Below are 26,635 nucleotides of genomic sequence, written 5' to 3' on the forward strand. Positions count from 1 at the left end.
TCCTACTTTGATCTAATAAAGCATGCAAAGTGGAATTAATCCCATTTTGATCTAGACAAAGTACACAAAGTAGGGTTAGATCCACTTGGATCTAGACAAGACATATAAAGTAGAGTCTATCTTAATTTGATCAAATAAAGCATATAAAGTAGAATTAACTCTATTTTGATATAATGAAGCACACTAAGTAGAGTTAAACCTTAGAAGTGGATAGGCATCCTTTTTTATGAAGACCATGCAAAAACTTGTGGATCCATTATTCTTCTTTACAAGTACAACAGGTGATTCTTGTAGACTAGTGTACATTTTATTTTTCCTGTTTTTCCAGGATTTCCATCTCTAGCTAAAGTTATTGGTTCTGCATCTCCAGTTTCAATATTATGATATATTTGTTTGGCCTATTTCAAAAGAAACATTGAAGAAGGTGTTTTGAAACTGTGTGAGCAAGTCGTGTAATCTGTACATGACACTCATTAGCTGCAGCTCCTCCACAGCTCTGGTCGTACAGCTCTTGTATAAAGGTAAGGTTATAAATGTTCTCATGTGAAGGTTTTACATTATATTTCTTACTTTAAATTAAAATGGTTAATTTTGATGTTCTTTGATGTCAAAGTACAACCTGTACGGCTTCACATCTTGCAATGGTTCACCCAGACTTGAATCGAATTTTATGGTTTATTTTGTTCATGGCCCTAATAGTCACATCATCTTGTTTTTGTTATAATACTAGTCATTGCTACTACGGTACTGGTAGACGTAGATATTTCCTTTCTCACTACAACTGTATTATTGTTGTTTAGGTATCAATTCTTCCACATCATTCGTGTGAAAACTGTACATGTTCATTTATACTGTTTCAACTTAGGAAGATATTAAGCTTTCTATCAAAACATATACATACTGTCATAAATAGTTTGAATAACTTAATTTAATATGTCATGAATTTGTCATTTTGTGCACTTAGATTTTCAAATACACTTCATGTAGCTTAAATGAGAAAATATACACTGGTATAATAAACGGCACTGTCAATGATTAGTGGATTAAGGTGATATGACAATGTTCTCTCCAAAGTTTTACCAAAACAAAAACATAGTTGGCGTTGTATGACATATTACCTGTTTGCATATGCTTTGAAGATAATTAATCTGGACTTGATAAACATTTATTTACATAACTAAAGGATTAACTTAAAAGGATCTGCTTTATTTTTCAACATGTTTTTGCTCTAAAAATAGTGCATAAATAGTTAAATAGTGTTATGGTTTCATTTATAACTTCAGTAGTTTCTCTAATAAATTTTACTTATTTTGAGCTATTTTGTGTTAAGCTTAAGCTAATATAGTTGAAGTCATTACAAAAAACCTTCAGTGAGAATGTGACGAAATTAATCAAGAATATGACAATGTATGGATAGCAAAACGATGAGGAATGTTTTGCAGATAATTTTACCACAAGTTCGATAATAATATTAGCTACATAAATCTACACAAAATACGCAGCGCCCCTCTTGTTGGAATAAAACTAATTTTCGAGACGCATACTTCAACTCAGCACATGACCTAATGGTGTTTTCTAGTCCTGCGATCGTTTGAAATTTCCTAAAATTCACAAAGGATATGATAAGCACGTTTTTTCAGGTATTTCATATATTTTTAATGCATTTTTTGCTATAGGCTGATTGATATATAAATATGTAATATTTATTTAGAAAACAATTGAATTACGAAACCCTAAAGAGTAAAAAGCCTAAACAACCCGCCGATTACAAAAGATTGAGAAAAGGCTGTGTTTGTCAAACAGTTAGCGGAATGATAGTATAATCTTCAGACGATTGTTAAAAAAAATGAGAATATGTGAAAATGCTTTTTTTAAATATATATATAATTTTTGGAGATAATTTACTTTCAATGATCCTTTATTTTAATTCCTTAGCAATATTTTTGAGCAAATGTTTTTTTTAAGCTAGAAATAAGTATTTGTATTTTGAATTAAGCACAAAGCTACACAATGGGCTATCTGTGCTCTGCCCACCACGGGTACCGAAACCCGGTTTTTAGCGTTGTAAGTCCGCAGAACTATAAATAAGAACATCGGTTAATGGAAAACTACGTCAGGAATGCCATGCACTGTTCGAACTTAATACAGTTATTATAGTATAACAAAGCTAAAAAAGTGAAAGACTGTTCATTAAAAAATATCGAAAAATATAATTAACAAAATATATGCAAATTATCAAAATTAAAGGTGATATGAACAACTAAGCAAAAAACAGTGAAGAGAAAGTATTATATAAGAAAAACACAGTTTTATTATTTCAATTAATTGTAACGAAAAATACATATTTACTCTTGATATTTAAATCGTATAAAATTATTTTAGAACTTGTAGAAGTGCATTTCAACTATAATGAAATTAAGCACTGAAATCGAATATTACCCTTTGATTAAATATATGCCATAATAAACATAGATATTTTGTTTGTAAAATTATTTGGAAAATGGTTTAATACAATATAAACCGAAAATGTTGAAAAGTATTAAATATCTTACCATTAATAAATGTAACGTGTCTTTCTTATTGACCTTCTTTGATGTTTTAATTTTCTCCATTTTTAACGAAAAAAATAAAGTACATTAATGCGAGATGCGTTGCATAATTTCATGCTTACAGCTTGCATTTACGAAAAGGAAAAAAATGCATGATTCTCTCATTTTACTGACTTGTGAGCTTATAACAACTCGCAGTTGATATTTTTCCTACCAGATGACAGCAAAATCATTTTGTTTTTTAGTTTCGTACTATTTTGTAACTATTATGTAGTATATGTATAATCTACCTCTTCAAAAAGTTGATTGAACATGAAAAGTTTAGAAATAAAATGAATGTTTGAAAATTTATACAGCCCGACTACATATACACTGCTATGTATTTTACCTGTGCCGACTGGGCATAATCTCTCAGGTGCTAAGCTCCACAGGGATTCAGTAGATCTGCAACAAGCAGGTAATCGAATCTTGGAGTTTACTGTTGTAAGTTCATATACTTAGCACTTCATTAGTTGTAATCTTAATCAAATGCCCCACGTGATCTGAAATCATGTTTCTTTTTACTGTAACAGCAAAGAATAACACAGGCATGTGAATTTAAACTTCATAAAAGTTGTTTTGGTTTTAATAACAGATTTTTTTAGTAATTCAGCTGCGCAGATTTCTAAAATAATATTCCTTTTTTATCACATAAGAATTTTTTTACAAATTGGAAAGAAAAACATACTGAGACCAAATTATTATTTCGTTTACCACAATAAAAAATTATCAAAAATACAAATAAACTGAACAAAAAGGAAGAACACTGGTGTCGAATATGTATCCCATTCTTTCTGATTTTTTGTGTGACATTTTTTAGTCTCAAAACTACGTGTTGTGGTCTTTCTTTTAAGTGTTGCATCAGGAGCATCTCGTTTCAATAACCATCAGTGATCAGCCATTATGCTGATGTTCCACCTTCCCTGATACCTCTTTTTCATTTCCTTGATGTCTTGTTAAAACTTTTCCCCTTGTTCTTCACTGTTGATACCGAGATTTTCAGGGAAATAGTCAATATGTGAGTGTAAGAAATGAACTTTCAGGCTCATATTACAACCCAACTCTTTGAATTTATTGAGCATATTATTGACAATATTTTCGTAACTTTGGTCTTTGTTGTTTTCTAAAAATATGTCAGTATCATCTCTAAAGGCAACCCCTGCTCTTTTGCTACGGTGGTCATTGTGCTTTCGAACTGTTTATTGGAAGTCAATTTCATAATCTGAGGCTCAACAAAAATTTGCCACAAATGTAAAAGACTTTGGGTCATTTACTCAACCTCTTGTTGCCATAACGACGAAGAAAAAAGTGTTAAAATACAAGCACAAATTTCTACAATTCAGAAATGACACGTCATGCGACCTGTTAGCTGTTTATATAGTAGCGGTGTGTTTGTCTTGGGTTCTAGAATTATTGAGGACTTTCACATAGCGATTAATCTAGATAAACATATAGCCAGTGGTTGCCAACATTTTAAGCATAATAAAATGTGACTTGATTTAAATGAATAAGATCCATTTATGTAAAAGTACATATGACGTTTTGTGAAAATTCTGTACGTAAAGGAGAAAAATTGATATCAATTTCGGATTCGTCCTACAGGAATTCCTGCAAAACAATAAAAGTTATAAGACTACAAAACTATCACATGCTTGTGTAATTTGTTCTCATCTATTAATTGACAATGCCGTCTGACTTAGCATACACTATAATACACTCTGGGAAATATTCTCAGAGTGTGAATTGGAACTATTAATATTTAGTTACTAATTGTGACGACTCAAAAAAGTACATAATGAATCTGCCTGTTTATCGTGTTACCTGCTATTAAGTTCACCAATGGGTCAGAGATAAGCCTACGAATTTACAACACTAATATCTGGGGGTTCGATTCTCCGTGATGAACAGAAAGCATAACTTTCCATAAAACATCTGTTCATTTTCTACACTGTTTGTGCAAGATGTATTTTTTCAAGATTATTCAAGTTATGTAACCCACTAGCAGGGGCGTAGATCCTGGAAGGATAGGGGGTATGGTGCATACAATCATCCCCCCCTACAGTTTGGTTTGTTGAATTGTTTTATTGCATCACAGGCCTTCAAATTGTGTGTTTGTTCTTGTGATTCTCGTGTTCTTACCAATCGAATTACATAATGTAGGCTAGATGTAGGCTTTCTCAGTAGCCGAAATGTACATCTTTAATATAGGCGTGCTTCTAAGCTTTTCGATCTAAGCGATATTTCGTAAGTATCAGTCAGTAGGTCTAAGTATACATGCAAGTATCGTGGCAACAAGATTACTCTGTGTCTGCATCTTTACAGCTTTCAGGTTCACGTAATCAGAGATTACCAATTTGCAAATTGAACAGTCCATATAAGTGGTTGCAAAAATCATCCCCCCCCTCATCGGGTGTAAAAAATCTACGCCCCTGCGGCCAGTAGTAAAAAAAAGAAAAGACCACTCTATTTTCCCATTCTTGAACTATAGAATAAGCAAGATATCTTGAAAATTTAGAGATTTCAGAATTAATTCAGTCTCCAATTTTCGTATGTTAGTAGCGATGTCATTGAATTGTGGTAAAAATTTAAAATTCGTTTCGTGTGTTTCAAATGTATGACCCAACTTCTTATTAACTTAATGAATAATCAATTTCTGAGACATATTGAAACAAGTAAAAAAAGAAACACGTATACCGCGTCTTCTGATACAACCTAGAGATCTGTGTCTTTTATAATAATTTATTGGTTATTTATATGATTATATTTATAACTTTAATTTCACAGTATTGTTGTTTCGAATATCTAAAGTTTTATTAATACAACACGTTTTATTTATGAATCTATTGTAAGTTTCGTCATGATCTTTCGAGCCCATCGCTTGGTAATAAATAGTGAAAATGAGACGCGAAGTTTACTGCTAAGTTTTGTATACGTTATGTATGAACGTACACGCATACATTTATGTGTGAGTGTATATATAAAAACGCTCAATGCGTCTGTAACTTATGCTACTGACAAAGCCAGAAAGCAGAGCAGTGCACTCGCAGTGTTATCACGAGGGGTCGTTTGCTGTTTTTTTGTGTGTTTTTTTTCTACTTTTCTTAATAGTGGCTGAAGGACAGTAGATTCCCAGCAACACTTGTCTCAGAACACAGGAAATGATATGTGGGCGCCTTAGCAGACTGTGTGTAGCCTTAACTTCGACATTACAACGAACAGGAAGCAATTAAAGTTCATTCAAGTGCCTTTTGCAACGCATCTTTGTGATTCAATGGGAAAAGCGTACAGTAGCAGTGTATGTTTACGTTTACAAATATAAATCAAACAACGTCAAATTGTATATATCGTGGTGGTCAATATGGAATGAAAATAAATATGAAACTCGGGTCACCTTGGTTTGAGGCGGGTGACTGTCCAATAGGTTTGTTTTGTTTTTATCCTCCGGCTGAACAAACATACTTGTTTGACGACTCCCGCCTGTTTTCGTTAGCTCGTGACGTGGGGAGCAAGCAAATCCGTGTGCATGGCGCCTCACCTGCTCTAAGGCGTGTATATGGTGTCTTTGTCTGATCGTGTGCTAGCCTGTAGTAGTACGTGTATATATATTTATTTTGTCATTTAGTGAAGCAGTTATTCGTAAAATCATGAAGAAATTTTCAAATTAGTCTTTGATTATTAAAAAAACGTTGTTTGCTGAGACCAACATGAAACTATTTACAGTCGATGTAAAGTAAGCGTAGCTTGTGTATCGTTTGAGAATGTTTTCACTTGGAACAACAATAAGGCCTTGAATACTTTTAACTCTGCGTCGATTTTGAAATAAACCCTTAAAGGTAAGGCAGGAGTTTACTATATAGCGAAATTGGTTTACATTTTTCAATCATATTCCTTTCGACCCACTTTATTTTTGATATTTTTTCTGGTAAACAATGCTCATAATATATAATATTCTGTTGTCCAATTACAGTGTTCACTTGTCCAAATCTGTTACAATATAAACACTCTTTTTGACGTGTGAAACAAATTTCTCTGCAGTAACATACTGAATTTATTTAAGGGTAAAATACTTTTAATAGCGCAAAACGCTATTTTAAATAATGTTTTAAAAGCGTTAAATAATAGTGAGTGTTTTGATTATGTGCACACGATAGTAGTTTAGTGAAGGAAGGAGAATATGATGTCTGAAAGGCTATATATTATTACACTTTTTACGTTATAATTATATTTTATTTGTTGGTTATGCTTGAAAACTGCTTTACTGACACGTCTGCTTTATACACTTTCACCAGTATAACACGGTTGTGTGAATGACTTTGAACCACTAGATCGTTAATAAAGGTAACGTATAATAACAACACGGACATCTTTTCAATAATAGGTTGCAAGACGCAGTAGTTGGTCTGATATTTAAAGAAAAAAACACGAAAGATCCAGGATGAATGTAGTTTTTGTAATAAGTTGTACAGAAAAATATTTTTACTCTTAGAATAATGGTACATAACAAAAAAATATATTTTTTCATAAAGTAATTCAGGTGCTCTACACTTTTGTTATGGATCAGGTCAGAGGTTGAATGAGAAGTGAAGTGCAGGTATTTCAACGACCTTGGGCCAAATTATATTTCCATAGGAAACTCATTAATTTTATATACCTTCTTGAACTCCCGTGTACTTTTAAATCTAAGTCACAGACATAAAATTTGCAGATTGATAAAAATATAAACAGGCCCGATATGGCTAGGTGGTTAGGGCGCTCTACTTACGGTCTTAGGGTCACGGGTTCGAAACTCCGTCCCACCAAACATGCTCGCCATCCCAGCCATGGGGACGTTATATAGGTGACAGTAAATTCCAATATTCTTTGGTAAAAAGAATAGCCCAATAGTTGGTGGTGATGACCAGCTACCTTCATACTAGTCTTTCACTGATTTAAAGTTGGCTAGTGCAGATAGCCCTCGTTTAGCTTTGTCGGAAATTCAAAACCAACCAGAACTGTAAACGTATTTGAAAATAATTAAATCATTCATACAAGTATGACTTAGAGCTTAAAAATGATACAGCATGGGACCAAATGATCAAATCTGTAGAACTTTATCAACGGAGCTATACGGTATACATATGTATATACACGTGAAACAACACTCGTAAACCTACAACGAAAGTAGCATGCCATGTGACTGACATCTCCCAGTTGGATAAATAAGCACCATCAGAAGTATAAAACATTAAAAGCAAGGTGACGCGTTAATATGTACGTTTGTTGTTGTTTTACGTAAGAAGTTCAATTCGTTGGTATTTCTCAACCTGGCTGTTGTTTCGGTTTTAACTACTTACTAAGTCGAACTGATATTTTTCAGTGTGAGAAAATTAGACTGAAAATATTTGCAGCGTGACAAAAAATGGTTTCTTATATTACTGGATTATGTTATAATACTTTGTTTTCTCTTAAATTAATTGTATATTTTCTGTATTTCGATAAGTTTTTTTTCATAATTATTTCCGAAATTCCAAATATACCTACAAGTTTACAAAGAAATAATAATAATAAATTTACTTCTAGAAATTATATCGATTTAGTTATTCTAAAAAATATATTTAATTAATTCTAACAAGGATGGTTTGGAGTTTAAAAACATCCTATGAAAACTCCCTACGCTGCAGTACCTTTAATACTCATATCCATTATATTCAATAAGGTACTTAAGTTCAGTCCATATGTGTAATTCGTACAGAGCACAACATCCTCTTCCATATTCTATTACAATAAATATAATAGCACTAGTACTGAGGTAAGTTCGAAAGATTGATTTTATTCTTCCTTTACAGATAGCATGTATATTTTGTTGCTGCAGTTTTACTTCAGTAATTTCCATGTTTAACGTTATTTAATCGTTTGTGATTTATTGCATACAAAGATTTCTGTAGGTTTAGCAGAGCCAGTTTCTGTGCCTTGGCAGAATAGCGACATGGAGATATTGCCCCTTGACCAGCAGCATAACCTTTGATTTTAGTTTGTTGTGATCTGATAACGAGTCTTGTGGGAACCAACCCTTGACACTTGATTTGTCAAGTTAATATGTACGTTTGTTGTTGTTTTACGTAAGAAGTTCAATTCGTTGGTATTTCTCAACCTGGCTGTTGAGAACGTCATTTATAGCTCCTATTATCTACCTGATAATTTTATCAGGTCAAGTATGTCCTGACCTTCCTTGGAAATATTGGTACCCAGTTGTATTTGTATCATTAGAACTGGAATGGTGTGCTGCTTATTATATCTAAAATCGTAAAATTCTACCTTTGAGGGATTATTTATTTATTTACTAGTTGTGCCCACTTTTTTACGTTCTTCTCTCATCAGCGTGATAAGTCTGAATTAGTGAATCATATTAATGTTTCAAAATTTCTTTACAAAAAAGTGTCAAATTTATGTTAGTAAACAGAATTTAGAAAAGTGCAAGTGACGTAGCAGTTTATGTTGTTATTTTGTAGCACCCCAGTGATGAAACAAGGAGAACTGGGCAAACGAAAATGATGAGAAATAAAGAAAGCGTTGGATTTTCACAATGTGTTTTCTTCATCGATATGGGCCAGGCATGGCCAAGCGCGTAAGGCGTGTGACTCGTAATCTGAGGGTCGCGAGTTCGCATCTCCGTCGCGCCAAACATGCTCGCTCTCCCAGCCGTGGGAGCGTTATAATGTGACGGTCAATCCCACTATTCGTTGGTAAAAGAGTAGCCCAAGAGTTGGCGGTGGGTGGTGATGACTAGCTGCCTTCCCTCTAGTCTTACACTGCTAAATTAGGGACGGCTGGCACAGATAGCCCTCGAGTAGCTTTGTGCGAAATTCCAAAAACCAACTGCATTGATATGACTTAGAACAACTTAAGGATGTGCCATTCATGAGCTTCTTACACCCTTATTTGGATTCATTTTGGAAGACAAGTTGACCTCCTTGAAGCATTTTCCTTTTGTGGCAGCAATTGAAATGGCAGTCATTCATTTCAAAGAATAGCAGTCTCTTAACGAACCACGCAATAGAAATCAGGCTTAGAAGTTATAAACATCTTTTTTTAGGGTTACAGTTGGAATTTGAATGATGAAAGAGAATTAATTGTAATACAATAATTAGCTAAGAAGAGCAATGTTTTCAACTGGTTGAAGGTCTGTTTAAATAATCAGTTAGTAAAATAAAAAAATATCATTATATCCAGCACATATTTTGGTATTTTTACCTGTAGTTGGCAAAATATGGCGAATAAACAGTACAGAAGCCAGAAATTAAATTATGATAGCCTGTAGGGATGTCAAGTTTTCATTATTGTATTTCAAAATTTATAGTTCGTACTGGAAGAATTTACACGGTTTGTTAAAATATTTAGAAAGAAAAAAGACCTTTCTACCCCAGATATGTATATATATATATTTTTATTTTAACCAATGTTTCGCCTTGATATTTTAATTATCACATAATTGTGAATGTTAACCCTAATGAAATCGCCAAGGCGAAATGTTGGTTAAAATATAAAGACATTGTGTATGTGTGATGTAAAGGTCGTTTTTCTCAATTTTTTAATCAAAATATTGTATTATAATATTTTCACTTTCATTTCCGACCCCGACCCCAAAAAATAGAAAATTGAAGGCGCTATGTGAAATAATGTTAACTAGATAATTTGGATATAAAACAATTTTACCAAAGTGGTTTTGGATATGTTAAAAAATTAAAAGCTCAGTTACTGCAGTACCAACAAGAATTTGTTTCAGATCTAGCTCTTCAACAACAACACCGCGTTTGAAATATCGAGAAAAGCATGTTCAAAATATACACAGACGAAGAAAATTTAAAAAAAGTTATTACATACAAGTTATTTTTTGCGATATTTTGGAACTGAATGCCTGTAAAAGTTAGGGACTTGTATTTTTTTTCTTAAATATTAACCTTAGTATTTTTCAATTAACATATTTTCATAGAGAATGTCTTCTTTGGCTGAGAACTAACATGATAATCTAACGGCTGCGAACGTCTTAAGGCTGTCCTCAAATTCCAAGCCTGTTTAATAACTAAAAACTACGAATTTGTTTCAGCTACATTCAAAACTTGTTTGCTCTTGTTCGTTTGTTTATCAAAAATCATTATATCTATGTTTGTATCTGCCGGACTCACACCTGATATTGCTGTTTTGTTCAGGTAGTCATAACTTATGTTTAGGAAGCTTTTGTGATAACTACCAAAAGTTTGGTTTGTATTTAAGGCTGGCTCAGTCAGCTTTGTTAGGTCAAATAAATGTCTTCTTTTCGCTACAGTTATCAGGTGGTTTTTAGTAAAAGTCACATTTTTAAACATTGAGGTTTATATAAATTGAATCGTTAAATGGCATCAACACTGTGTTACTTATTGTCTTGCTACACTGACTTTATTACTTTTTTGGTAACATTAAACGGATCGAGACTCCATGCTTTTTCACATACATGCTCGACTGGTTGGGTGCAACTTTTACAATGAATTATATCAAGGAAAGAAAAATAACAAATTTTAAAGAAAATTATTGGTTTAATGGAAGTTCTCATGCGTCAAACAGTGATTTGAAAGGTACAGGAAATAGTTTTGTATTCTATACCGGTAGTGCGAGTTCTGAACTTCTACAGGGTGTTCGGAAAGTCACTGTGCACTTATATATTTATTAACATACAAAACTGCACAGCGACTTTCCGAACACCCTGTAGTATCTCAAGAAAAACTGGTTTGCCTGACCGAGGTTTTGGTTTATTTTACTACAACTGAAATCGTCATTTGCCATTCGGGTTTATTGACTGAACTGGTGGACGTCGTTTAAAGTACTCGGTATGTTTATTTGTGCTTTGGTAATAAATATTAGCCATCTAATTTAAAAAGTTTCTTATCTCAAGCACAGCTGTTTGCATGTTGCTTGTTTCCCCCATCCCCTTATGTCATATATTTGTTTTTAATTTGGTCTAAACAAAACTTTGTGTTAAGGGTTTCCTTCTCATGGCATTGTTATTTTTGTCGATTTCAAAAATTAGGCTTAAAGATTGCCGTAATGTGCCTAAGCTAATATTTTGGAGCTTTTGAGGTTTTATATTTGCTATTTCATGCGTTTTATTTTTGCGCAAGGTCCCTAATTCTGAAATAATAGATTAGAGGGAGACAACTAGCAAAAACTGAGCTATTCTTTACCAACACACGGAGGGATCGATGGTAACATTATAACGCCCCTCCATGGCTAAAAGGAGGAGCTCATTCGGGAATGGGGGTTCGAGTACCACAAACATCAGATAATTATTTTGTATTGTCATACTTGAATTATTTTAAAAATTCTAGAATTGTTTATAACAGTCAAATAGAAACGATTTTTCCTGTTGCATTTCGTGCATCTAATATTTGTCATGTAATTTATTATTCGTTGAAATCTGAATAGTGTACAGTTAGTATTAAAAAACAACATCTTTGCATGATAAAAAATATCAACTTGTTGGTTCTGGATGTTTCTGACTTGTTTTTATTTTCTAAAGTAAAAATATTTACCCAAATAAGTATGGAACGTTCATATTTACCGTATTTTACGCCTTTTAAGACGCTGCATCGTGAAAGACGCACCCTAATTCTGTAAAGACGGTTCTAAGGAAAAAAATATTTTGATTCGGCAACCAACACCTTGATGCAGCCTTGACGTTTTTTCAACCTACTGAGTAAATACAATCAAATACATCACATTGTTTACAGTATATCGACAGTATTAGTTAAATTGAATGTTTTATGCTATTGCAAATACTTGTAATTGATGAGTAATGAAATTACGATCTGCATGAGAGGCCGTTTTGAGTAGACCCTAAACTAACCTCTTGCCTTAACCCATCACTTTTGTCTTGGAAGACACATGGGGATTTATTAAGGTATTTTTAAAGAAAAAAGTGCGTATTACAAGACGTAAAATACGGTATTCGTTAGTTCATAGTGTTGTTGTTTGTTTGTTTTTTGGAATTTCGCACAAAGCTACTCGAGGGCTATCTGTGCTAGCCGTCCCTAATTTAGCAGTGTAAGACTAGAGGGAAGGCAGCTAGTCATCACCACCCACCACCAACTCTTAGGCTACTCTTTTACCAACGAATAGTGGGATTGACCGTCACATTATAACGCCCCCACCGCTGGGAGGGCGAGCATGTTTGGCGCGACGCGTCTGCGAACCCGCGGATTACGAGTCGCACGCCTTAACGCGCTTGGCCATGCCGGGCCGAAGTTCATAGTGTATCGACAGTTCTCTAGATTGATATCTCTATACTGCACTCACATACACACACACATTCATATAAAGGAAAGTGTTGTTATTGTAGTTGTTTCAACGAAAAGTTACCCAATGGACTATTTATGCTTTAACAACTGCAGATAATAAGTTCCACATTTTTGCATTGTAAATCTGTAAACTTATAGCTGATCTACAAAAGGCGAAAACAAAATATAATGTTTCTGTCGGTAAATATGTAAAGTATTTTCTATTGTTTTTATCGCACGAACTTTTTCTTCAGGTATTTCTAATGAAACCGTTGATTATCAGAAACAGCAGATAGTCTACTGTGGCTCTGTTGTAAAACAAATTGTGAATCTATTATTGTTGTAATTTGTTTGTTAACTTGAGGGAGCTGCTGATCATAATGATGATCTTAAGATAGACCTAGAATACCTAGAAATTTCTAAACATTTGGCGTCAAGTGTCCTAGTACGTTTGAAAATGTGTAGAAAGTAGTTACTATCCGATAAAATTAATCACTCAGTGTATTTAGATTCGTGTTACATATATTGTGTTTATTGAGTTCTTTTGTGCAAGTAAGTTTGTTTTACGTTCATTTTAGTATTGTTTAAGAGGTTTTAAAGTCAGTTGTAATGCAGGCCTTCCACAATTTGCCACAGTGTACGAGTGAGGCTTATAGGAATGTTAAAGGAGAATATAAACTAATTTGTGAGTGTTATATGAACTAGACGTTGAATCATTTTCACCAGATAAATTAAAAGAACCAGTCAGTGAAATAATACGCTACAAGCCTTCTTGAGATGATGAAATTGTTAATACAAGACCAAGAAGAAAAGAACAGAAAACTGAGAAAAATGGGGAAGAAAACTCGAGGAAAGAGATAGAGAAATAGAAGGATACTAAGAAGGAATTTATGTAAAATTGAAAGATAAAAGAAGAACGAGACAAGAAGTTGAGAGAGACGTAACATTTAAAGAAGAATTAAATCAAAATTAAATTTTATTGAAGACAAGATCAATCAAACTGTCAAAGTTCTACAGAGATATTACAACAGTAAGGTTGAAGAAATATGGAAAGGGTTTAATAAAAATTGAAGAAGTACAGCAAGTTATAACGACAAAATTAATCAACTTAAAAGTGAAGCAAAAAACATCAGTGATAGAATAAAACATCTAGAAAACGAATTATTAAATGTAAAGAGTGGACAAGCCACACCTATTTCTATATATACTTACGATTTCTATCCTAGAGCACCATCTGCTACAAAATATAGAATAGGATATCTTATTTGGTTACACGTATTACAATTACTGCTGTACTCTTCTGCTATTGAAGGATCTTCTTGGACTATGTAAACTCTGATATTGCCAAACCCAGTTCTAGAATTTAGCCAGCCAGAACAACATAACGAGCTCAGTTTGAAATTATTTCCAGACTGAATGGATAGAATATTGAACAAGCCATCCATATTGATGTCATCTAAAAAGATTAGCTTTGACAACATTAAGTAATATTTCAGCCGAGAACCACAACAACCGTCAAATATTGATAGCTTGCTTATCCAGTATGTTCACTGTGTCCCACTAGAAAATAAAAGGTATCTAGAGCAAAGTTCCAGAACAAGGTATGGAGGATGAAGGGACCTTAGTTGAACTTTTGGAAAATTTGGGAAGGCTTGTTCGGTTATCTTGAGTGGACCCTTCTTGTGAAGTAATGGATTCTTTGGTGTGTGTGACCAGTTTATAGATGAAATGCCATAAATTACAAGCATATAAGAATTCGGCTAAAGCAAAGTAGATGTACATCAATAAAGGACGATTTGCACTTGGCAATTGAACTACAGCCTATTATGGTCACAGCTAAACAACTAAAAACAATATCAAATTTATGGGATTATCAGGTCAAGCAGCAATGAAACGTCATTCACATTAACGATAGTTTAGAAGGACTAAAATGATTAGTTAAGCAAATAGTTACATAAAATGATGGAAATAAACAAGTATAATTTAAAAGGACTTATTCCCAGGAACTGCAGAGAAATGCTTGTAGGATATTTCTATAGATGTGGGAAGCCTGACCATTAAATCTGAAATGTGAGGAATCAGCAGCTGTCAAGACACCGAGAAGTGAATACCCAAAGGATGAATTTAAGCTCAACCAAATCAAAAAAACCTAACCAAGCATCAGGAAACAGAAAGTAGCTGAACCAATTGGGGCAAATTTCTGTTTGGAATATCTCATGTTTTCCAAATGAAATAAGAAATTTATTGTTTAAAGAAACCAGTCCACAATTCCATGGGTCTATTTATTAGAAGCCTTACAATATGATAATGGACACAAATTCCACAGCTACAGAAGTTTGACCCACTTGACCAATGAAAGGTAATGAATTGCCTTTGGATATAAAGAAACAAAAAAGGTGATAAGAACAGCAAGAGGAAAATTAGAGTTTACTTTTACTGCAGGAAATTTCTCTACATCCCAGAAGTGTGAACAACCGGCATCAAAAAAAAGTGCAGTGATATGGATGCAAGGCATGGCTAGCTTCACGGTCTGTGACCAGGAAATCACTGTGATTATAAAGCAGTTACTACATCTAAGGTTGAACATCCTGTAACAATAAGGTGAACAATCATTTTACCACTGAGAAGCGGAGAATCCACACCAGGACTTACCAAAAACAGAACTGGTCGTAATAGAACCAATCACTTCAGCGTGGTGTGATGGATGATAGGATGGTAGGTAGAATTATCGTGGTCATAAAGAATAAAGATTTTATCACTAGAGTTATGAAAACAACAACAAATAAAATTCATGTCAAATGTCAATGGGAAATTTCAAGATGTAAGAGTGCACATGTACGAAATAAACCGATCTCTGATTGTTATGTGGTCTGGACGTTGGATTACTTTCATCAGACCATGTAAAATAGCCCGTTAATGAAAGAACAGTGTTATTAAGTGTAAATATGATTGGAGTGGGCAGGAAAAGAAAAAGAAACGTTGAAGTAGAACATCTGAACTCCTTTATATAAGTGAATGTATAAATCATATAAACCTCATTATTAGGTGCTGTTCGGGATGGTGTTTTAAACTTGAATGTACAAAGCTTATGAAATATAAAGACACTGCTGTATATTTAAAGTAATTGAACAGTTAAGTGACTTGCCTGAACTACTTATGTACAATGTTAGGTACGTAAAGTTGTGTACGAATCTAATGGCCATGCGGGCGTCTCAATGGCTGCGACATTAAAGATACTCAACAGCACTATACTAAAAAGCTGTAATATAAAATACATTTTGAGCCGAATGGTCTGATAAAAATGTTAAAGCGATTGACTTATCTTGTAATAGATACCAAATTTAGTGATAGTTACGAAATCTTGGCATCAGGGGCAATATTAAAACTTGACAGATTAAGGTGTCCATAAACATACCCAAACTCTTAACACATAAAGGGATGTTAGATCCATACCCCAAATATCCTTCCCTTTGTGGACACGGCTTGGCCAGGTGGTAAGGGCGCTCGACTCGTAATCCCCATCACATCAAACATGCTCGCCCCTTTGAGCCGTTAGAGCGTTATAATGTGATGGTCAATCCCACTATTCGTTGAATAAAGAGTAGCCCAAGAGTTGGTTGTGAGCTAGCTGCCTTCCCTCTAGTCTTACACTGCTAAATTAGGGGCAGGTAGCGCATATAACCCTCGTGTAGCTTCGCGCGAAATATATATAAAAAACAACAACAACTTTTCCTTTGCATATGGTGACGTTGTTCGTACTTCCCTATTCTATTTTTGCATAGTTTAATGAAATTTAGTCAGCTCCCCATGCACAAACAAGCATTATTTTTTTAATTATATAGATGAAATGCACTTAATCAAATTTTGATAAGTTAAAATCTTATTTTCAGTGAAGTTATTATAGAGGAGTTTTTTACCTATTTTTTTCATCGCGATTGAAATAACTTTTAAATAATAGCAGCTTTCAATCAGAGTAAGTTACGCACTTAAAACCAAACCAAACTAACATGGCCGTCAGTATAGACAACTAAGTGTACTATTCTTATGTATCTACTTATAAATATTAGTACCCATTGCTTCTTCAGCTGGGAATTCTACCTGTTAACAATATTTTTGGTAATAATCTGTACCTTGGGAGATGTAGGTTGGTCTTAATTACGTGTTTTAAGCTATAAATGAGAAACATTCTTTATATTAATAAATCAAAAGAAAAAGCACTGATATTTTATATACTTTACTAGTTTGACGAATACTATTGAGGAAAGTAACAATAAATAAGATAGAGTACCGTACTTAAGAAACAATAGTTATTATCGTGGAAACTGTAAATTTGCTTTTCGTTTCTGCTTAGTGTCTTCTGACCAAAGAAACTCATTGAGCCACTTTACAACTACAGGTAGTGTCATTCTAAAAACATACGCATGTTTACACACCTCGTCGTCTTATATAATCACCCTTGACTGCGTAGTTCAAAGGCTCCCTCGTGATTTATAGGACCTCTACTGTTCCAATTAAACTCTTCAACATTTCCCAACCACTTTTATAGCTACCTCACGAGGAGGGGAGGGGTTCATGCATGAACAACACGTTAGAATACCTGCCCATGGTAACTGAGTACGTGTGTCAAATTTGGCTCCATGAAACTGAAAAGGGTCCAGTAAAACATAACCCAATACCAAATTCTGGTTCATCGATCCTAAAATTTCTTCGGCCCCGATCATTTTTGGGTGACCTTCCGGGCGTATTTTCTATCTCCTTTTCGTACCCTCTTGCCAGAGAAGTTACGCCGTATAGATGAGAACATCCCCGGGTCCACCCCAATCTGCTAGTCTAGTTTGCTCATGCTGGCTCCAGGGCTGTGGGAGGTGTCCGCAGACAAACAAACACATAACGTGATCATCCTACTCCGGTTATCTGCGAACAAGATGTATAAAACGTCGTTATAAAATTATCTTTATTAACAACGTTCGAAATACGTGATAAATATAAATGATGGTTGTTTGCTCATGCCAGTTAAAACGGAAGTTACAGTATTAAGTTTAACTTTAAATGATTAGTTGGACGAGCTGTAATACTACTGAGACAAACAGCACCACTTGCTTTAATAAATCACTAATACCATCGAAGAGGTAGACATAGGTGTAATTAGATGACGCTCAGTGATTTGCTAATTAACCTCAACGACTAATCGGCTATAAAAAATTGTCTTGAAGAGTGTATATAAACCAACGGAGATTGAATGGTTTGATATCAAACAAGTGAGTGCTATTGTCGTTATTATTGGTTTGCCAAATGAGAGCAAATTTAAAATCTCGGTGAAGTCGAAGTACTGACGTCGGAAGTGGTTAAATTTCTTTATAAGTATGGAGTATAGACAGTTTTCTGCATGTTATTACCATGTGATAAATATACCTCACGCGTTTTGGAAACTACAGTCTACAGGTGTGATTTAGGTTAAACGTAACGTATTAATACGGAATGTTCTGTATGTACGCAGTTCATTCGGTTAAAGTGTCATAGTTTTCGACCAACATAACTTGGAATTATTAAGAGATCGAAAACAACACACGTTGACAATAGACAGGGCAATTACTTAGCGGGTCTATTACTACCAAAAAACGTTATTTTCTTACTCGTTGATAAGACGATATATAATCACGTGAGATTAGATTCTCTCTGTTCTTTCAAGTAGTTCCTCTTTTTCTAGTGTTTTTGGTGTATTTTGAGACAGTAGAGGCGTAGATGGGGCACGAAGCGTCCGAAAGAGACGTATTATAAAACGTTGCGTAACGTGTATCTAGTAAAGGGGATGTTATTCAAGGAGCTAGTGTTCCCTGTATTCTAATGATAGCTATTGATTATATGGTTAAATCTCTCATTACTTGTTTTTAGCTAAACAATGGTTATCTGCACTCTGTTCTCCACGGTGATTCAAACCCCGGATTTTAGCTCACCGCTGTAACAACGGGAGAAGCATGTTATTCAGCAATAAATGTTTAATAATAAAGTATAATAAGGAAGAAATTTTTGTCTGTCATTGGTAACGTAAGAGGTATGTCCCGTGTCACCCTCGTAAGCTATGCTTATTTGTAGAGGCCTTTTTTGTAACTGATGTTACGTTTTTGTTAGAAGGCACTTTAAAATAAAATATGCGTCACCTAAACCTCTTTTGACCAACATTTCAGGTTGTTGTTTTTCTTTGTAGACAACCTATTTATCGAGGAAACTCTTTACAGCGCACGTGGGTTTAGTTTGTTTTGAATTTCGCTAGCCGTCCCTAATTTATCAGTGCAAGCCTGCGCAGAGAAATACGAAAGTTAGTTACGTTCAAACTTAATTGCCTGTGTGCAGTACCAAAATTACAAGTTTATTCTAGTCTGCGTGCCTTGCTTACCTACTTTTCACATATATACTTGCATAAATTTCAAACATAAAAATTAAAAAAAGTAATTCTGTACACCAGGTGAACTGCTTCATAACTTTTTTGCACTGTTCTTAAGCGTTTGAATGTTTCTGCTGTACCTACTTTTACCTAGAAAGTAATCATTTTTGTATCGTATGTCGTCAGATGTAATAAATGTACTCAACTAACCTGGAAACGTAACAATTCCGTGTTCGAATCACAATACGCACGACATATAATACTCGCATTTATTGGTAACTTTTTCGTAATACAGTTATTTCTTGGTCGACTCGGTAAACCTGTACCGTTAAGAGATTGAAGTATCAAAACTTCGACAAACACGTTAGAAATGTTTTTCCGCTGTACCATTGTAAAGAGGGCGACAACTAAAGTTTACCTTGGTTGAGTAGTTTGTTTATATCTGTATACAGGATAACTCAAAAATAGTAGGACTTTAGTACAGATGAAATGCTCTTTTTGAAAACAGTATATCTAGATCAGAACTTGTAAACACACAAAAATTAGTATAATAGAGATCAGTTCAAAATACTCTCGGCAATACAAAGAATAAGAATTTAGGAAATGTTATCTATATAAATAATAGAATTGCGTTTGTGTGTTCCGAATTTTACTCGCGAATTTCTCGATTAAAACATGCAAATCTTACATTGTTAGAAAGGCCTTTGTCCGAGGATTGCATATTGGCTTTTCTATTCAGGATCGCTTTATTTGTTATTTGTTTAGTCCAGCTTCTCAATGCGGCCAGTATGGTACATGATGGCACAATGTTGCAGTCATCAAGTGACGGACGGCTGGTTTCGAATTCAGCTTTGTTTTTCTTGCAAAATATTGAACACAAACAACACAAACGTGTAATATTCTAATAAACTGAATTACACTAAAGGAAATTTCTGTGGGCTTTCTTGACTTATTTACACGTAAGATACACATGCGCAGTTCGTTCAAAACCATATGAATATACATTCAAACGTTTCTGCATATTCAGTTAAGTTTCCCATCATTGCAACTTTACTTTGCAACAATTTACTTAATTTTCTCAAGCTACAATATCCATTTTACTAAAATTGATAAGTACTCTAGACATGTAGTCAAAATATGGATTTGTAACTTGAGAAAATAATGTAGACACTGTTTCTAGCCTTCTTAGTATACTTTAGTCTCTAGTTGCAGGCTTGAAAATATAATATTTTCATTTTGATTCAACTTGTTTCTGTACTTTATCGACGATCTCTATTACCCCTTTTTAAATTAACAGTTTTTACTAATTTTGTGTATATGTATGTGTGTGTGTTATACATTCTCGAACAGCTACTACTTTATGTTTATGAACTGGATTCTATATAAACCTTTTATTAGTGTCAAATGCAACATTACTTTTCTAGGCCTGAACTATCATTTTACGCTAGGGAGCGCCTCAGGTAGTTGTTTAATATTTATTTAGCATTTTCACTAGATACTTCTGCTTTCCCTCCTTTAATTTATCCTCGAGTGGTTCAGACAACAAATTGTATACGTGTAACGTGCAAATCTGTAGCGTCATAAGGGATAAATGCGAAAGCTAAAAAAATGATACTAACAAAGATTGATTATAAATATTTATGTAACCAAAGGATTGAGCAAGCGCGACGTAAAGCTCGTGTGCACACTTTATTATCTCGCGCCTAGCTATCGCTGTTGGTACGAGTGATGTCGCTATAATTAACACTATCCGGTTGAATGTTCAGCGTTATTTCATGCAATAAAACGAGAAAGGGTCGAATATATGCGAATAACGTTTCTAAAGTGTTGAAACTTTCATGTTAAATCTTCCTGACATTTATTCTTTTGGTTAATAATTGAAAAGGGTTTGTTTATTTGAGAAATTTCTCGCAAAGCTACAAAAAGGGCTATCTGAACAAAGCCGTCCCTAATGTTTTGGACTCAAAGACAAGAGGGAAGTAGGCTAGTCATAACCACCCAGTGCTAACTCTTGGGCCTACTCTTTTGCCAACGAATAATTGGATTGACCGTAACATTATAACACCCCTACTGCTGAAACGGCGAGCATGTTTGGTGTGATGGGGATTCGAACCCGTGACCATCATATTACGAAACAATGTAAATAAAATGCATGTACGAATTTCTTGACAGAGTTTGTTAACATACATTTGCTTGTGTTATGCCATTACAAACAAGTGTGGGGATCTTTTATTTATTTTGTGGAGCACAGCCTATATTCCTGTCTACACCATTTGCATCAAACGTTTTTTGTTTCAGTCATAAATGGTAAATAATTGAAAAATTGTATGTGTTGAATTTAACAAGGGGAATTACGTATACTGTTTTAAAATCGCATAAAGTTAGTTATAGATATTGCAAATATTATTGTACTATCCCCCCCAAAGGAAATCTGCAGTCACAGTTAGTATCCCCAAGCTCTCGAGTATTCCTAGACAGGAAGCGCATTGGAACAGCTACATCAACTGTACACGTGCTGAAGTTTGTTTGGTTGTTTTAATATGAAGTAGTTTGTTTGTTTGTTTGCTTTGGAATTTCGCACAAAGCTACTCGAGGGCTATCTGTGCTAGCCGTCCCTAATTTAGCAGTGTAAGACTAGAAGGAAGGCAGCTAGTCATCACCACCCACCGCCAACTCTTGGGCTACTCTTTTACCAACGAATAGTGGGATTGACCGTCACATTATACACCCCCACGGCTGGGAGGGCGAGCATGTTTGGCGCGACGCGGGCGCGAACCCGCGACCCTCAGATTACGAGTCGCACGCCTTACGCGCTTGGCCATGCCAGGCCACATATGAAGTAGTAAAATATTAATCCGCTACACATAATAGATAAAACACCTGTCTGTAAGTACAGACTTGACCAGTAAGTGTTTGTACTGTATTTATCAGATTTTATGCATCAGTGTGTATATATATACAAACAATGTAACGGAGAGTAAAAGGTTTTATGAATTTTTGGCAAAAGTAAGATAACCGAGAAATAACGTGGGACGATACTTGTTTTGTTTATATTACTGACTTTTAATTGAAATAAAGAAACGAATAATTTTTGTTTCTGTAATTTTCGCGGAAATCATAATAACAAGGGCAATGAAAAACCACAAAAACGTGATTTTTACCGCAGTAAAACCAGGAAATTGTATTTATTTCCCATAGTGTATGCATTTACAATATACATTGCTTGGTCTTTAATAAATAAATATGTAACTTATTTTAGATTCTTATTTTTTATCTTTTACGTGTAGGTAAATCTATGGCATCTACAACGGCAGTGAGCATTCGAACTGATTCCTCTTCGAAAGAAGAATATTGTGGTCAGTGCAATACTCAGTTATGTACGTCATACGCCCTTGGAATATTAGCCTGTATTCTGATCATGGGCGGGATCTTTCTAGCCTTTTATCGATGGGATTATTTGTGGCTAGTTGTATCTGCGGCAGGCGCAGTTTTGGTTCTTGTGGGATCGCTACTTCACTTCTGTGGTTCCAGGATCATCGATAAGAAGCAACAGAAGTTAAAGTCAAGAAGATCTCATGTGAGGCATAGCCATGGTCTCGCAGAGCAACTGATTCCATCAGCGCCCCCACTCGGCAATACCTGTTCTTCAAGCCAACTTTCCCTCAATATGTTACCCCCCTATTTTCCTGTATACGACACGATATCAGTCGCCTCCCATGCACTTGCACCCTCAGCTCCTATGTTGAATATTAATGGCCAGAATTATTTGTTGTTGTCTGTGAATGGTGACCTGTCCTCAGCTGACACGCAGAGCATCGTAGCTAGACTGAGTTGTGTGCTCTCGAATGCTACCCTCGATTTTCTCAGGTACTTAACGTATTGTAATTGTTTGTTTTTGTAGAATTAAAGACATTATAAAAATAATGAAAATTGTACGCGTACATAATAAACCCAAATATTTTAATTTCTTTACAAAATATCTGTATAAATTTGATTTAGTTTTAATACTTACGGAATAAAATTTTTGATACATTATTCTCGTAAACTTTCTCTGATATGGCGAATTGTGTGTGCGTTATTCATGAGTGTATTGTTGTTATAAGGAGTTGGATTCTTTGTTTTGTAAGGTGTGTCTGTGTGTTTTTCTTATATCAAAGCCATATCGGGCTATTTACTGTGTCCACCAAGGGGAATCGAACCCCTGATTTTAGCGTTGTAAATCCGAAGACTTACCGCTGTCCCAGCGGGGGATTGTTTTGTAAGGACACGTATAGTTAATTTCATCTGATTTAATGGTTTTAGGATTTCTGGTTATATGTAAATAAAGTATAATTTCGAATTATTAAAATTATAGCAATTGGCATGACAAATTTTATTGTAAAATTTGTTTGTTTTTTAATAGAGAAGCAATGTTTTTGCTTTGTTTCGTGAATTGTCAAATTTACTTTTTTCCTGTTTGTAGTGAAAGCACCGGACAATCCAATTTGAAAAGCAATGAACCTGTTATACAAACCGGAGATCAGGGTTGTCAAACTGAAACCAACCACTCTTCTATCGAAGCAAAGCCTCCTTCCAGTCAACATTCATTTCTTCAAACCGTTAACGGAGTAATTTCTCTCCAATCGCAAGAGAAACAGGTATCTAACAACCAGACCCGAGACACAAATGTGTCAAGTATCAACAGACAATCTGATGACTGTTTTACTGAAAACTTAAATAATCAGAATATTTCTAGCAGGGCGAATTTTATCGTTTCTGGTCTCATCTACAACAGCAGTAGTCGATGTCACGATTCAATTTCGTGCGACGAACTCATTGAAGAAAATATGGAAGAAACCCAGAGCTCTCGCCCTAGCGTGAATCAACTGGCATTAGAATCTGTTCATGATAGCAATCGAATAGATTCCATACTAACTGCTAGAGCAAATGAAGACGCTACAAATGAAAGGTTAGAATTAAATAACGAAAACTTTTATACAGTTTCAATCTTGAGAGAGGAATCTTTTTGGACAACAGCGAAGAAAATGAAGAACAAGTAACTGAAGCAATAAATAATGAAATCAGTGTTTCAGAAACCATGATAGTCAGTGAAGAAGGAGGTTTCCACAGGAATCTGGAACAGGAAGACTTGTATGATGTTCCAAGCCAGTTGATCAGACCCGTTGAACCGGATTTTATAACAAGACCTAACTCTGACACCTGTTGCACAGATGAACCAGGTCGAAATACTGATAATAGAGGACCTTCATTCGAACACGATGCCGTTAACATTTTACAAGAGTGTTTATTAGTTGCTGCTTCACCATTAACTGTTACCTCAACAGTTGTCGAATCTGTTACCCCAGTCGCTTTAATGCTTGTGGAAGGTAACACAGGTGATGCACGTTCTACTGAACAGGTTTTTTCATGCACTAACCGTTGTGTGCAGGGTAATCAAAATCAGCCAGAGATAGATTCTTCTGTAATTGTCACGGAAGGCAATACGTTCACAAGAGAAACTCTTGTTACTAATGATGAATTTATGAGTGAATATATTAATAATCAATCCCAGGGAATTGTTTTGGACGAAGACGTAGAATGTTCAATAGATGGCGCTGATATTAATCCCAGTCCTTACGCTCTCTTTGCACCTCCTGTCGAAGTTCTTTTACAGAGTGATAATGAGGACGAGAATATTAGTGTCAGAGCTACACCGCCTCCCAGCTACGAAGAAGTAACACAAGATATGGAAATTACTGAAACCGCTTATGACTTACCTTATGGAACGATTTGAGTTTTTGTTGTTGTTTGTTTTTTAATACTTAGGATACGATGTTGGACTTCTTGTATGGTTAATGTGATCATCATAAATTACCTTTGAAAAACTGCGTACTAAAACGGAGGAGTGTACATTTGCAGGCCAGATGATATTACTTGGACAATATGTGTATTTCTACGACTTCTATGTAGTCATATACACATGTATAAATTAGAAAAAAGTTTTATTGCAAAGGCTGTAAGCATAAATGTTTTCCGCCTATAATTTTCCTTGACTCATAATTAGAGAGATGCACATATTTACAGTTTTCGTAAACTACACCTTGTAAAGGAATTCGCCAGCACTTGACATAAACATACATTCCAAATGGAAATGTGGTATAAATGATATATTAGTGCTCAATCACAGATTTTGGCGTGTACAATTTATATGATGTAATTTTTAAAAATTGAATTCAACTAATTTGTTGATTTCCGTTATTTTCAGGGACAAACTTATTAAGGTGGAAATAATTGGATCAAATGAAATAGCAATAAAACTTAATAATGTTGGTCTTGAATAATCATCTATTAAGCTGCTCAATAGGTATAGCAATATAGGTACAACATACCTATTGTAGGTATAGCAAGAAAAATTATTCTTGTCAAATTTTAGATTGTTTTTGGAAGAATCCTATTTTTGGTGACCTAATATTTGTACTTCATAGATGTATATTTTGAACTACCTAGTATTTGTTGTTTTATGGTATTACACAATGATTATGAAAAGGACTTTGAGAAGTCATTTGTTTTAGGAGCAGCTAGAATAATCGAATTCATACGGTCGTTACGAGAAATGTATACAATTTGTTATTGAATACACTTTAGCTTTATTTTTAAATTGCAAATTCAAAATGAACATTTTGCGCATTTAGTAGTAGCGAGTTTGCCTAATATTTAGATTTTGGTATTCGAAAGATGGAATGTTTTGTAATAAATAGATTTTCATTCAGCTTGGTTGTGAATAATTTAATTTAATAATCGAATAATATAAGATTACTTTTTGTTTCTACTTAACTCTGATAGAAATATCACACGTAATTAGAAGACTGAGCTTCTATTTTACGAACTTTTTATTTTTTCCACGAATTGCAAACCTGATGAAGGACTTAACATGGAGCTCAGTGGCGTTTATGGGATTTGTTATTGAAAAGGTGGAATGGAGGAAGAGATTTAGTTGGGGCAGTAGAGGTGTGTCAAGAGGAGGATCAAGTATTATTAAATACACAAGAAATATGTTGTTGTTCTTTCATTAAAAACAGTATTTTTTGTTGTTGTTATAAGGAAAAAATCAGCTGTCTGAATTTTTTTCCCACGACTCTGCTGCAGTTTTACGCTGTTTCACACCAATATCATACACTCCCCGCCTTGGTCTCATCTGATTGCACATACTTCTTTCGATTAAAGTTACAAAGTACGACCATCCATGAAAAAATTAACACTTTCATGTCGGAAGGAATCAGAATGTAGAGAGAGTTTAAAAATCTTAAAAGATTAAATCCTAATATTTAATATGTGTAGAGGACAGAAGACTTTTCCAGTAGGAGCTATACTCACCACACCAAACGAGGAACAGAAATAAC

At 34.5% G+C, this 26,635-nt stretch overlaps 1 pseudogene across 1 annotated transcript; it reads left to right on the top strand.

Moving 5' to 3' along the window:
- The first annotated feature begins 448 nt into the window (after window positions 1-448).
- On the top strand, window positions 449-26,004 carry LOC143258457 (uncharacterized; annotated as a pseudogene). Its single transcript, XR_013032289.1, has 3 exons — window positions 449-521; window positions 22,544-23,123; window positions 23,719-26,004. The product of XR_013032289.1 is annotated as an uncharacterized LOC143258457 (transcript).
- Window positions 26,005-26,635: the final 631 nt, after the last annotated feature.

Source organism: Tachypleus tridentatus, chromosome 8 (genome assembly GCF_004210375.1).
Source record: "Tachypleus tridentatus isolate NWPU-2018 chromosome 8, ASM421037v1, whole genome shotgun sequence".
Taxonomy (NCBI): domain Eukaryota; kingdom Metazoa; phylum Arthropoda; class Merostomata; order Xiphosura; family Limulidae; genus Tachypleus; species Tachypleus tridentatus.